General features: G+C 35.2%; 1 protein-coding gene across 2 annotated transcripts in view; it reads left to right on the top strand.

Moving 5' to 3' along the window:
- mAChR-A (muscarinic Acetylcholine Receptor, A-type) overlaps positions 1–14,711 on the top strand; it is a 523,004-nt gene that overhangs the window by 196,540 nt on the left and 311,753 nt on the right. For both annotated transcript variants that reach the window (XM_081757026.1, XM_081757027.1), the window contains exon 2: positions 3,698–3,737. The gene's annotated coding sequence lies outside the window, so the exon portion shown is untranslated. The remainder of the gene's footprint in view (positions 1–3,697; positions 3,738–14,711) is intronic.

The raw sequence follows: 14,711 nt of genomic DNA on the forward strand, positions 1-14,711 counted from the left end.
ACTAAATTCAAATTGATGACTTCGACCCAAGAGTCTTTTTATAACATAAAGATACAGATCCAGTATTTAAGAAACGCAGCACTTCTTCTTGTTTTGATGCTTCCATGGGTAAATATCTTGCTGGTAAAATTATATTCTTATCATTTTCAAGCTTCACTACGATTCTTAATCCAAACTTTGTAGGGATCATTTGGCTAGCTAAGATTCTATAAGGTACATTCTGTTGTAAATCAGTAGTCTTGGTAAATGATTTCATCACATCACGTGTGTTTAGAAACTGTAGACGAGTAGCCATGATGATGTTATCATGAATACTAACTCGAACGATACTTATATATGATGCAAAACTGATGACGTTGCAACATCATGTTCTGACGTGTACTATTGCACCACAATGTTGCCAGAGGTTTTTGTTCTAAACAGTTCAGGTTCTTTACTAATGAGTGCACAAACTTTTAAAAATGTCAAACCAAACTTTGAAGCAAAATTTTTGAAACGAAAAAATTTGGAAACGAAAAATTCAAACAAAATTTTGAAACGAAAAAAATTTTCAAACAAAATTTTGAAATAAAATTCGAAACAAAAAATTTTAAACAAAAAAATTTGGAAACGAAAAATTTCAAAACAAAAATTTCGAACAAAAAATTTTAAACAAAAAAATTTCAAACAAAATTTTGCAACAAAAAATTTCAAACAAAAAAATTTTCAAACAAAAAATTTTGAAACAAATTTCAAACAAAATTCTGAAACAAAAAAATTCAAACACAAATTTGAAACAAGAGTTTTCAAACAAAAACTTTCAAACAAAAAATTTTCAAACTAAAAAAAATTTACGTTTCACGGTTAACCGTCAAACTTTATCCGGTTTTTAACTATTCGATTAACAAATAAACGGCTTTGATCATATTTATCAGTGAGTGCAAATGTTGAACGAAACCAAGATTTTTAAATGTTAAACAAAACTTAAAACTGAATGCAGCAAAGATTTGAAAATCAGCAACCAATCAGATTGCACGAAAGATAGTGATCAGCCAATCAGATTGCACGAAAGATAGTGATCAGCCAATCAGATTGCACGAAAGATAGTGATCAACCAATCAAATTACATCAACAATAAGTTTGCCAGTTTTGTAGCATGTATTCCCTTAAGACTATGAGTCATAAGATTCAATAAAGTTAGCTATGTATCCCTGTACACTACCTCATCAATGTCAATCACGTGGTACATCGTATTGCTTACGTTTATATTTGGCTGTAATAATCAATACCAATCACGCATTCTCAAATTATCCTACAAAGTTTAAATGTACCTATGTCCTGGACTCCTAATCCCATCATAGGTCAATAACTGATCACGTGATCATACTAATATTTCACAATGATTTACCCAAAGAACAATTACCAATTATTGATATGACAATAAGAAATGTACCCCTCCCAAAATTTAAGATTGGTACACAAATACACCTGTGTCTTATGAAAAAGTAATAAATCCTGTACTCATTTAATAATAAAGCCGGTTAATAACCTTTAAATTTTGAATATTTGGCCATAAGAGAAACACCAATGGGTCCTAGAAAACATTTACCAAATTATGTTATTTTATAATTCCCAAATTTAAAAGAGAACATAAACACATAGAGGTAATAAACCATATAACGTGCTAAATAGGAGTCAATAACCTCCGAAATTTGATTTTTGGTAGTTCTTTACCCATGAAAGGGAACGATGTGGACCATCCAAATTTGTAGTGGTACATATTGAAGACCTGTACGAAGATACCAAATGCTTATATTAAACAATTTCTAAAACTGAGTGGATGAGTCAAGATACCCCTCCCAAATTTTAAAGGGTGCATCAATGTACTCATGTCTTATGATATGAAATGAACCTATATACATGACCATATAAACATATACGGTAATAAGACCGCATCAAACGGGATAAATTGGGCCAAAAACCAAACACGTGATACAACATATTGCTTATGTTTATATTTTGGCATTTTTTTAGTCATGAAAGGGAACAAGGTGGACCACCCAAATTTATCATGATACATATTGAGGTCATGTACTATGATAGCGAATGCTTAAATTGAAAAATTTCCAAAATTTAAGGGATTGGCTATGGTACACCTCCCAAAAGTTAAAGGGGTGCATCAATGTACCTATGTCTTATGATAGAAAATGGACCCTATACAAGACCATATAATCATATTAGGTAATAGGACATCATCCAAGGGAATAAATTAGGTCAAAAACGAAACACGTGGTTGTACTAAAATTTGGCAATTTCGTACCCATGGAAGGGAACGAGATGGACCACCCAAACTTATAGTAATATATATTAGGGTCTTATACTATTATACCAAATGTTTAAATTGGGCAATTTCCAAAATAAAGAGGTGGGCCAAGGTACCCCTCCCAAATTTTTAAAGGGTGCATCAATATACCCATATCTTATAATAGGGAATGGACCAATATACATAACCATATAATCATATAAGGTAATAGGACCTCATCCAAGGGGGATAAATTGAGCCAAAACAAACACGTGGTTGTACTAAAATTTGGCAATTTCGTACCCCTAAAAGGAACGAGGTGAACTACCCAAATTTATCATAATACATGTTAGGGTCCAGTACTATAATACCAAATATATAAAATGAGCAATTTCTAAAATTTAAGGGGTGGGCCAAGGTACTCCTCACAAATTTTTAAAGGAGTGCACACATGTACCCATATCTTATGAAAGGTAATGGACCCCTATACATGACCATATAACTATATAGGATAATACACCTCATCAAAGGGGATAAATTAGGTCAAAAACCCCCGAAATTTGAATTTTTGGCAATTTTTTACCCATGAAAGGGAACGACATAGACACCCAATACTGATAGAGGTACATACTATGGTCCTAGGCTACCACACCAAATTTTTAGATTTGGCAATTTCCAAAATTTAAGGGGGGTGGTCCTATGTACCCCTGCCAAAATTTAGGGGGTGGGCCATGGTTCCCCTGCCAAAATTTAGAGGGGGGTGGTCCTATGTACCCCTAGGTCATTGACCCCGGGCCAAGGTCATTGACCTTTGACCTATGACGTCACAAAAATTTTTGCTGACTCGGCGAGATATACGTCGGGGCCTACTACTAGCGTTCACCTCTGGTGCTTGGGGTCCCGGATTCGATCCCAGCCCCCGCCAAGTGAACTTTGTGGTGGACAAACAGCGTGTGGGTTTCCTTGGGGTTTTCCCGTTTCCTCCCACTTTCTACATTCCACCATTTCATTCATTACTAGTCATCACCGTCTCCTTTAGTCTCACCGGCATAATTGTGCGACGTAAAACCGAAAGATTTCATTTCATTTTCATTTTTTTACGATAGGTCGTATAGCAGTGGACCTACGGACATTTAAAGCTCATTTTTTCACGTTTTTGGCACCCCATAAGTACGAAACTATGCACTTCAATCACAGGTCCATATGAACGTTTTTCTCTTATTTTGATGTGAGAAATCTATTTTCAAAATATTGTGGGAAACTTTTGTAACATCCTATATATTGAATATCCCACTAGTGAGCGTTCTCTGTTTGGCTCTTGTTACATTGCATGTGTATAAGGTGAGCATATGAGTGTATTGTTATTCATTGGTGAAGATATGCTTGTAATTAACAATTTTCTCCTCCCTTTTACAGATGAAAATCAACAAATGATTCATCACAAGGAAGCATAAAGATAAGTAAACTTCTCTAGATTTCTTTATTTTATATAAATATTATCTTATCAGCAATGGCGAATCTAGTCTGGGACCGTGGGCCTAGGCCCTCCCAGTGTTTGAGTAACAAAATTAATTTAAGCTATTATTTATATATTTTTGCAAGTGTATAGTAAACTCATGACATACCTATCATAATCTGTTGTCTGGTTGGCCGTCCTAGCTTTTAAATTTTAGAACTGCCTCTGCATATCAGGGTTTCCTATGGCTTTTGTGATACCTATCATACCTGTACTTAAATTATTTAATCAAGGAAAAGAGATCAGTTCAATTGAAAAACATGTTCCTTTTAGAGTAACGATTTTCAACCTATGTGTCGCAACCCATTGGTGGATCCCAAGGGATCTGTTTACTGGATCGAGAAATCCTCTTAATGAACTAAATTCTAACACTCAGCTTAACTTTTATGTGCGTGTCATTAAAAGATGAATATTCTGGAATTTCGGTTGTTGGAGCATTGTATAGTTCAGGTCACTCATCGATAATATATTTGAGAAAAACGAGATCATATTTCTTGGATTCTGTTGAAAACAAACTATATAAATACATATTTTCAGTATTTACAATTCACGTTAACCCTTGAATACTCATGATATTTTTTAACTTCGGATTCTCAACAGGCGTTCAGGTGTACCCAATACAAATGTTTGCAATTAGAAACATCCTTATTTGTGGCATCGATAGTATTGGTATGTTAGTTTATGTTGGGTTCTTCTTTGTTAGGTTGCGTTGGTTTTTTAAGTATAGGTTAGATTAGGGTAAGTTTAAGTAGATTAGGTTAGCGAAAAGGAATTTGTTTATACACTAAATAACGGTATTAATTTCGTAATATTTTTGTGACAGAAAGGTTGAAATAATGCAATATGAATGCAATATTGCAACGATTTATTACAATAGGCTCCAATATCATCTGTTCTTTATTTTGCTCTTTACAATAATAAAATAAAACAACAAAATACTTGAAACAAATATGGTCACATAGATACCCGAGTGGGGTACAAATGTACCCCAGTGTAGATTTTAGCCACACAAGTAAGCAGATCACCGTACAGCATAATAGTTATTGAGGGAATAAGTTTCCTTACAGTTCGGTCCACAATGTAAAGAACGCTAGTCAACCTCGGGTCTCTGTGACATAGTGATGGGCAGTGGAAATATTCCCGATGGAAAGTAAAATAAAAAATGGGAATGTTTCCGTTTTTTTCCCTGGCATATAAGTTTCCGGGAAGGAATTGATTTCCATTTCTGTACTTTATCTTCCAAACTATAAGAACCATATGACTAATTACTTTATTTTCATTTATTATGATTTACTTTTAGGTTTTAAATAATTTGGAGGTTGAAAAAATTAAAATTAGTTACTTTACTTTATATAACTAACAATATGATTTTTAAAGTTCCATTTCCGTTTACACTAAAAAGTAACAAAGTATTAATTTTCAAATGATAAAAAGGAACCAGTTTGTAAAGTAATGTAAAAATTATGTAGAAATAGAGATGAAGTACTATTAATACACCCCGAACTACCGTTAATAATAGACGTTGGTGTGTCTCCTGTCTCTGACTCGAATTTGTGAAGAGGTATTCGGATTTCTCTTACATGTGAATTAACGTATGAAATTTCGAGAAATAGATAGGAAGAAAGGTCGTGTGTGGTAATGTTACGTGCAAAATTATAAGGATAAATCAGTATCTTGCAAATATTATGAACATAAAAGTGTATGCGCAAATGTTGATGAAATGGTGAGACATGTGTCTTCTGACAGTTGCCCAACCTAATTTGTTTATAACATTTAAAAATTTAATATATTTATGATATCAGCAGTAGAATCAAGTTTAGAAAATCCACTTACATGTAAATTTAAACTGTTTATCGGTATAAAAATAGGTGTACTTACTATAACATTTTTTCCACATATTTACTTGCATAGAGCATATTGTAAGTAAATATACATTTATGCGTACTCTCTAAATATAATAAAATATTAATAAGATAATACCGTTCAGAATATACATTTTAAAGAATCTTCTAGAGACAACAGTATTAATATACTCTGATTTAAAAAAACGAATTTGACTTTGAAATCATAAAACAGTAATAGAATGCAATTTTGTTAGTGATTGTACATAAATTCTCGGAAAATTCCCATTTTTGGGAATCTTCCCAGGAATTTACCCATCACTACACATGACTACTAGTGATGGGCAGTGGGAATATTCCCGGTGGGAAGGAAAATAAAAAATGGGAATATTCCCGGGTTTTTCCATGGCGTATAAATTTCCGGGAAGGAATTTATTTCCATTTCTGTACTTTATCTTCCAAACTATAAGAATCATATGACTAATTACTTTATTTTCATTTATTATGATTTACTTTTAGGTTTTAAATAATTTGGAGGTTGAAAAAATTAAAATTAGTTACTTTACTTTATATAACTAACAATATGATTTTTAAAGTTCCATTTCCGTTTACACTAAAAAGTAACAAAGTATTAATTTTCAAATGATGAAACGGAACCAGTTTGTAAAGTAATGTAAAAATTATGTAGAAATAGAGATGAAGTACTATTAATACACCCCGAACTCTCTAAATATAATAAAATATTAACAAAATAACATAACACCATTCAAAATATACATTTTAAAGACCCTCTGGAGACTGTGATAAAATAATATACTGTGATAAAAAAAAACGAATTTAACTTTGAAACATAATATAGTAATAGAATGTAATTTTATTTCTGATTGAAGATAAATTCCCGGAAAATTCCCATTTTGGGGAATCTTTCCGAGAATATTCCCAGGGAATATTCCCGAAAAATGTCTTCCCGGGAATTTGCCCATCACTACTGTGACATAAAATATACAGTAAAATATATGCATGGGGTTATCCCCCTTGAGTATTCGAAGGTTAATCGGCTCTGAGTTGTTCGTAATCGAGAATTGTTAATTCCCAGACTTCATAAACACTGATTTCAGAACAGCGAGTGAAACGCTATTACTATATTTGCCTTGGTATAAGACGCACTGTTTTCCTTTAAGAATAAGAACTCATCCGTGGCTAAGCGGTTAGCGAACGCGCCTTTGGCGCGGGAGACCCGGGTTCGATTCCCGGCGGGAGCTCATGTGGTTCGGATTCCACGTTAACCAGTAGGTCCACGTCTCATATAGCCTCGCTGCTGAACGGGACGTAAAAATCAATCAATCAATCAATCAATCCTTTAAGAATAAGTATAAACATAGGTAGGGTCTTATATACGATAATATAAATATTTTCATTATTTCGATTTCAATAAAGGTGTCCTCGATTTCGTATTCCACAGTTTGCCACAGCAATATATATATATATATATATATATATATATATATATATATATATATATATATATATATATATATATATATATATATATATATATATATATATGCGTCTTACATAGGGTTTAGGTTATACTGTTTATCATACCCCCATATCAACACAATTTTGAATCACTTGATCTTATACCAAGTTCAGAAACACTATAGTACATTATCGTACATAGAATTTGTGAATGATTTTATCCTAATTAAAAGAACCATTTGGAGCACGTTTTCAGTTATACACAACTCTGCTTCAGCAGCTTTAGTTAATCTACTTTTCCATGTCACTGTAGATCTATTAGGCAATATTTCCAAATAACCAGTAAATCTAGAATAGTTAATTTTTGTTTTCACCATTAGAATTCACTGATGCTCCTTGAATCAGTATTGTGAGTACAATTTACTACTCATACTTGGATTCAATTAGCTGATTGAATCAGTAATGTGAGTACAATTTACTAGTCATACTTCAGTGGTGTACCCCCCTTATGTCCATGACGCACCCCCCCCCAATTGTCTATCCGTAGGTGTTCTTCCATAAAAAAAACTTTTCGATTAATTTTTACACCTCCTCAAACATATTTATATAGATTTTAACCCCCCCAAGTTTCAATGGCACAGTTTGCGTCATAGCCCCCCCTTTGTGGGCACCCCTGCATACTTGGATTCAATTAGCTGATTGAATCAGTAGTGTTAATACAATTTACTATTCATAAGGTAAATGCACCGGATTTCGACAGGTTAAGGACTTTTTTAAAAATCAATCGCCTATTTTGGCCATAATATTGGTCGGTGTTGGCCCATTTTTTTCCTTGAACTGTATAGTCCCTACTAATACTAAAAGTCACTTCAAAGCTCAAATGTTAATGTTAGAAATTTTTATGAAACTGGAACTCGCCAATGGAACCCGAATTCGACACACTTCACCTGGTTTCGACAGTTGCGGTACCTGAATTCGACACCTTCAGTTATGTCCATGTCAAACATTAAGTTGGCATTATTAGTAATAGTAATCTCTTCTCAGCTTCAAATATTGTTTTATTATTATGCAGAAATAATCAGACGGACAAAAGAACACAACTTAAATTTTCTGAACTGAGTAGTTACTTCGCTGATCCTCAATTAGACATGCTGGAACCTGATTTCGATATCCCATGTCGAACTGAGATTACAAGTATCGGAGAATTATGCAACAAAATGCTTTATGAAATACTTTGAACATACTTGTACGTTTAAATATTCAGTTAAAATTATTCAGTGCACTACTGAGCAGGAATTCGACAACCTTGTCGAAATCCGGTTCACGTTACGAATAAAGGCTCGTGTTTTCGACAACCCCCCGTTCATGTTACATCACAACCTTTGTCCTCACAGAATACCACAAAACGCACTGATTGAAACTCCTTTACAACATTAAAGTACTAATATTTGCTTGAATCAAACCTAACTTTAATAAAAATCTTAGGAAAATAACTTGCAGTCTTATGTTTTCCTTAAGATTATGTGTTTTTTCTCGAAAAGTGTTTCACACACACAACAATGTACTTCTTTTCTCTATACATATGACTCATCTACTGTAACCGTGCTTTTGACATGAGAAAAGACACTCCAATAATGTTGCCACTTCTATGCATGATTGCAGGGATGACATCTTACGCTTATTTCACAACATTAAAGCACAAGTATGTCGAATTCGGGTACCTGTCGAATTCAGGCGCGTTTACCTTCGACCAATGTATTTTGTTTAACAGTTGACTGCCATGACTGAATTCATCCAGAAACAATAATGTTAACACGAAATATACCATCCGGACCAGACTGCGTATTTTCCTTTATTATTTATCTAACTCAAACATCCAATATTGATATCTTTCCGTCATTAGTTCTCAAGAAGTCAAATCCCCCTCAAACTCGGAACTATGTACACCAGAGTGAAGGACACCCCCGTGAATGAATGGCTACCTTTTGTGCTTTCGGCATGGGAGGCATGGTTTTTTGATACTCTGACAGAGTTCATATGGTTAGCATCTCATACTAACCTTGAGGTCAATGTCTCATATAGTCTTGGTGCTGACACCAATCGCCAGTTTCAGACACATAATTATATGGTAGCTAGTTATCCACAGGCTTACATAGCATCCTTTAAAAGATCAGTACCGGTTGCAAAGGAATCATCCCACGCTTATGCCGGTTAGACTAAAAGAGACGATGATCATGATAAATGAATGAAATGGTGGAATGAAGAAAGTGGGAGGAAACGGGAGAACCCCAAGAAAACCAACGAGCGCGGTGTCCGTCCAGCACAACGTCTACATGGCGCGAGCTGGAATCGAACCAGTGACCCCAAGCACCGGAGGTGAAAGCTCTACCACTGATCCACCGCTCCCATATAGAGCTTTCACCTCCGGTGCTTGGGGTCACTGGTTCGATTCCAGCTCGCGCCATGTAGACGTTGTGCTGGACGGACACCGCGCTCGTTGGTTTTCTTGGGGTTCTCCCGTTTCCTCCCACTTTCTTCATTCCACCATTTCATTCATTTATCATGATCATCGTCTCTTTTAGTCTAACCGGCATAAGCGTGGGATGATTCCTTTGCAACCGGTACTGATCTTTTAAAGGATGCTATGTAAGCCTGTGGATAACTAGCTACCAGTGGCGGCGATTGAACGTTAAAAGTGGGGGGGCAAGACCTGAATATTTGTATATTAATGTTAGTTTCCTTGTTTGTTTCTAACACTACTTGACGAAAGGTTGTATAACTAATAGGATACTATTTTTTCAGTTAAAATATTGTATAACGTATTTCATATTTTATTAAGCAAATTGACAAGAGCAACGCAAGTAGGGACTAGCCCTTCGTACTTTTAAACAACGAAGGTGTAAGAAGAGATTTGATTCCTTGCTCATGAACATCTTAAAATTCTGTCTGGAAAATTATGTGATCAGAGTATTTAATAAGAAATTTGGAAAACAAATAAATAGATAGGATAATATTAATCAGAGTAATGAATAATGAAGCTTGTTCCGTAGAAGTTATATTGAAACTGGGGATTAATGAACAACTTACATTTTTAATTCCACACATGCTATTAAATGTATGTTATTACTCTTAGAAAATTAAAGACAGTAAATACTACAAGCATATGCTACGACATTTAAAGAAATATTTGCTTTTGCAGCTTCCCGAAACATGTTCGTTGCCATTAGATGCAGTTTTCACTTCTTGGAATACACCAAAACACAATACTTAGAATCACTCCATACTCCAGTTATAGAAAATAATCATAAAACCTAGAATTATATTGAATTCACTAAATTTAATTGTATATACACTCGTACACCCCTAAACACACCACTTCACTCGTATATTACACTGCAAAACAATGGAAAAAATATGCGAGACCCGGCTTCGATTCCTGGTCGGAGCTCATGTGTTTCGGATTCCACGTTAATCACTAGGTTCCGTCTCATATAGCCTCGTTGCTGAAAAGGACGTTAAGCTCAAAATCAACAACACAATGGAGAAGGTAGAAGTTGTTTTTTATTACTCTCTTTTTAATCAATATTCCTTACTATTAGAAAGATGAAAGACATTTTAGGAACTTTCGATTTTTGTGCAATTAAAGAATAACTCGTGAAAGACCTTTTTTTTGACGAAATATTCTCTCAATTAGTTTCAAAGCGGCTGATTAAGATATCGAACCCTTGTTAGAAGAAATAAAAGTATCCTGGAATTGTTGCGCTCCAATAGGACAATTTTTGGACCATTTTCCGTGGCAATTAAAACGCAATTCCTGTAGTTTCTTAACTCTACGGGAAGGCAACCAATACATAGGCCTACTCACGCAACGAAAAATATTATATGGCACATTTTTTCTATGAACCAGTAATACACACAAAAACTTTATATACCAAATGAAACTCTATGTACATTAATGGGTCCCTTCAAATAAGTGGGGGGGCAACTGCCCCCCTTTGCCCCCCCTAATCGCCGCCCATGCTAGCTACCATATAATTATGTGTCTGAAACTGGCGATTGGTGTCAGCACCAAGGCTATATGAGACATTGACCTCAAGGTTAGTATATATATATCAGAAATCGTAAAAGGCGCCAAGAAACACTGCTTAAATCATGTAATTGCTACAACTTGCTGTAATCCTATAAAAGAGAAAAAAACAACAATCATTTTAAATATTTTCTATAAATTTGCCATTTTCAGCAATGTTACGAACTTTATCAACGTTTGAGATATTGGAACTGTTTGAGATATCGAAGTGCTGTAAACAGCAAAATAATTTATACGTACGTTTATTGAAAACCACACACGTAACTAGATATGATACTTAGTTAAGCATTTTTTTTCGAAGCAAAGCCTTTCAAAATATTTCAAATCTTCAAGCCTTGTTAAGTTTGTTCCTATTCATTCAAAACAAGCAATATCTTGAACATGATGTCCAACTCTAAGGTACTTCCGATGTGCATTATTCTGTCCATTCTGTTGTGTTGTATGTATGATAGAGGCTTCCAAACTTTGGATGTTTGTGATACTATAACAACCTTAGTTTGGAACACTGAATAATAAATGTAGTATTTTAAGTTATCGTTTAACATGTTGATTTGAAATATGTAATAACCTGGCGTAGTGCCATTTCAAAAAACGTAAGTTTTGTTGGGTTGCCAATCCGGTGATGTTACAAAATACCTAGAATGTTGTTTCCTACCTATAATTTCTTGGTGCAAAATTTAACTTCTCTGCCTTTTACGATTTCTGACAAGGGACCATTCCGATTTGGTGAATTCAATTGCTGAAAATGATTGCTAGCACTGGATTCAGCACCAAAAGAAACAGAGAAAAAGAGGATGTTTAGTAGCAGGCTGTATACAGGGTGGGAGATAAGTGAGGGCAAAGTGTAAAGATAAAACGTTGAAATTGTCTAGAAATGCTATGTTAATTTTGAAACGAGTAGAGAGATTGAGGTCAAATGTTGGATATGAGAAATGCATGTAGAGCTCCACTGAATAGGTGTAATGTGAATAGTGTTTTAACTGCTATATTTGTAACTGGTTTTGAGAATAGTCGGCAGAGTTACAACCGGCACGTTTTGTTGGACGCGGTCATTAATATATCAGAACCTTGAATGGGGCAGCTGTCTGTGCACGGTGGACAGGTGCATCCATTGGAAGTATTCATTCCGTTACACGTTGCGAACACTCTACTTGATGTTCCAGGATTCGATTCTATCTCTTTCTAACCCTCGTGCATACAATGTGTTCACGGACCGTACTACAGGGTCACTAGTTCCTCAATCACGTCACTTTTACGACAGTATTAATACATTGCCATAGCGTGGAACGCCTCCTGTTACAGAGATCTCAAACTGTATTGACCCACTATTGATTTCAATAGACAGTGTGCATCAAGAGCCATATGTCATATAACGTCTTTCCCGTATATTCTTCTTGCGCTAAGTCCAACATTGTGGCTTTTCAGATGTCCCCCATGATTCATATTACGCCTATTCAGTGGAGCTCTACATGCATTCCTCATATCCAACACTTGACCTCAATCCCTCTACTCGTTTCAAAATTAGCATAGCATTTCTAGACATTTTCTGCGTTCTATCTTCGCACTTTGCCCTCACTTATCTCCCACCCTGTATACGGTCTGCCACTAAACATCCTCTTTTTCTCTGTTTCTTTTGGTGTTGAATCCAGTACTAATAATCATTTTCTACAATTGAATTCACCAAATCCGAATGGTTCCTTGTGAGATATTTACTACTATCATTATAAATGGACCTTCCTATAATATATATAGGGTGGACATAAAGTTGCTTTCTCCAAAACAAGTATTTTTTTACACATTAGGGAAAGGTACTTTGTGCCCACCTTCTCCCTTCCTGTGTAGTTTCTAAGAAATGAAGCAAAATCTTGACTTCAGGAGAAAAAAAAAAAAACAGCGAAAAATTAAGTCCGTAGAAAGTACGGATACTGTTCAATCATGTAAAATTTATGGAAAGCATTTGCAAGGTGAGGTTGCGGGGGGAAGTGAGCAAGAGAATGTCGGCTGAGAGAAAGAGGAAGTAAATGAGGATTGATGCAGTGACGCGGGTGGTCTGGGGTACAAAACGACACCCTTGAAAAACAAAAAGAAGAAGACGAAGGAGATTTGTACCACTAAGGCCAAGAATTTCGTAGCAACGTCTCGCAGAGAGAGGGAGAGAGGGGGGGAAGAAGCCATGGGAAATGAGAATTGATATCAATTCATGAAGGCACACGGGGAAAAGAAGAAGACAAAAACGACATCTTTTGGGCTTTATTAGAAACTTCGTAATGAAAGGAACACACACACACACACACATACGAAGAGATAGTGAGAGCAATGGAAACTGTTTTAAATAGATGAACATTTTCAAAGTTCTTACAAGATAAAAAGAAAAAGCAAGGAAGTCGGGTGAGATATTAGAGTTTCAAATCATTCGCTGCTGCTGACGCGCACGATGTAAGAAGAAGTATCCGGATTAGTTGGGAAACAAGGAAGAGGGTGATGACACACAAACGAACTGCTAACGCAAACATCTTTACCCCAGTTCGTACTAATATTTGGAGTGAGTATATACGTATATATAAAGACACGGCTGAACTGTGTGTCGTATAATTATACATGACAAGTCTTGAATAACGTATATATATATTTTTGAAGCTTATCAGCTCAAATGAGAGTAAAAAGAATGCCACGGGGTTTCTTTTGCAGGAAGATTATTATCACGTAATTTGTTTGCTGACACAGATAAAAGATTACGCCTCGTTCCTTTAGAAATAGCACAGAAGAATCTTTTAATTCATTCCTAGCAAAAAGAACAGTAGAAGGAGAGAGGATTTAATAAAGGTAATTAGAACTTATTGATACATGTAACATAGTTGCTACATATACAGGCAGAGTAACTAAAAGATAATTTTATAAATAGCTCATTCTGTAGCGTTCGTTCTTAATTTTCTCTGTCATTTATTTGGGAAAAATCATATTTATTTCACATCCACTCCCACTGATTTTCTTGTAAATTGACATCAGTGCTGCCAAATTAGGAATTTTGCTCCGAAATTTCCGGGAAATAGTTTGCATTAATTGGTGTTAAAAAAAGAGGAAATCTTGAATGAATTCCCACGCTTATTCCATTTAGGAGAAAGGAAACGGATAATTAATTCAAGTGAATGATTATGAAATAGATCTAATTGATGGAATGAAAACGTGGGAGGAAACAGGAAAGCAAGGACAAAATCCATGTACTCCAAGTTTTTGTGCACCACAAACTCAGTGGCGGATCTATCCTGAGACCGGGGGCCTAGCCCCTCTAATTTGTTTTGGTAACAAAAATAATTGAAGTTATTATTTATATATTTTTGAAAATTTATAGTAAACTCATGATATACATATCATAATCTAGGGTCTGGATGCTTCCCAATTTTTGCTTTCCAGATCCGCCACTACACATTTACAAAGCCTGGGATCGAATCAATGACCTCTCACATAACAAGTCAGTGCTCCACCACTGCGTCACCGTGTCCACTGGCA

The sequence above is a fragment of the Thermobia domestica genome, chromosome 5, assembly GCF_964235325.1.
Source record: "Thermobia domestica chromosome 5, izTheDome1.hap1.1, whole genome shotgun sequence".
NCBI classification, from domain to species: Eukaryota; Metazoa; Arthropoda; class Insecta; order Zygentoma; family Lepismatidae; genus Thermobia; species Thermobia domestica.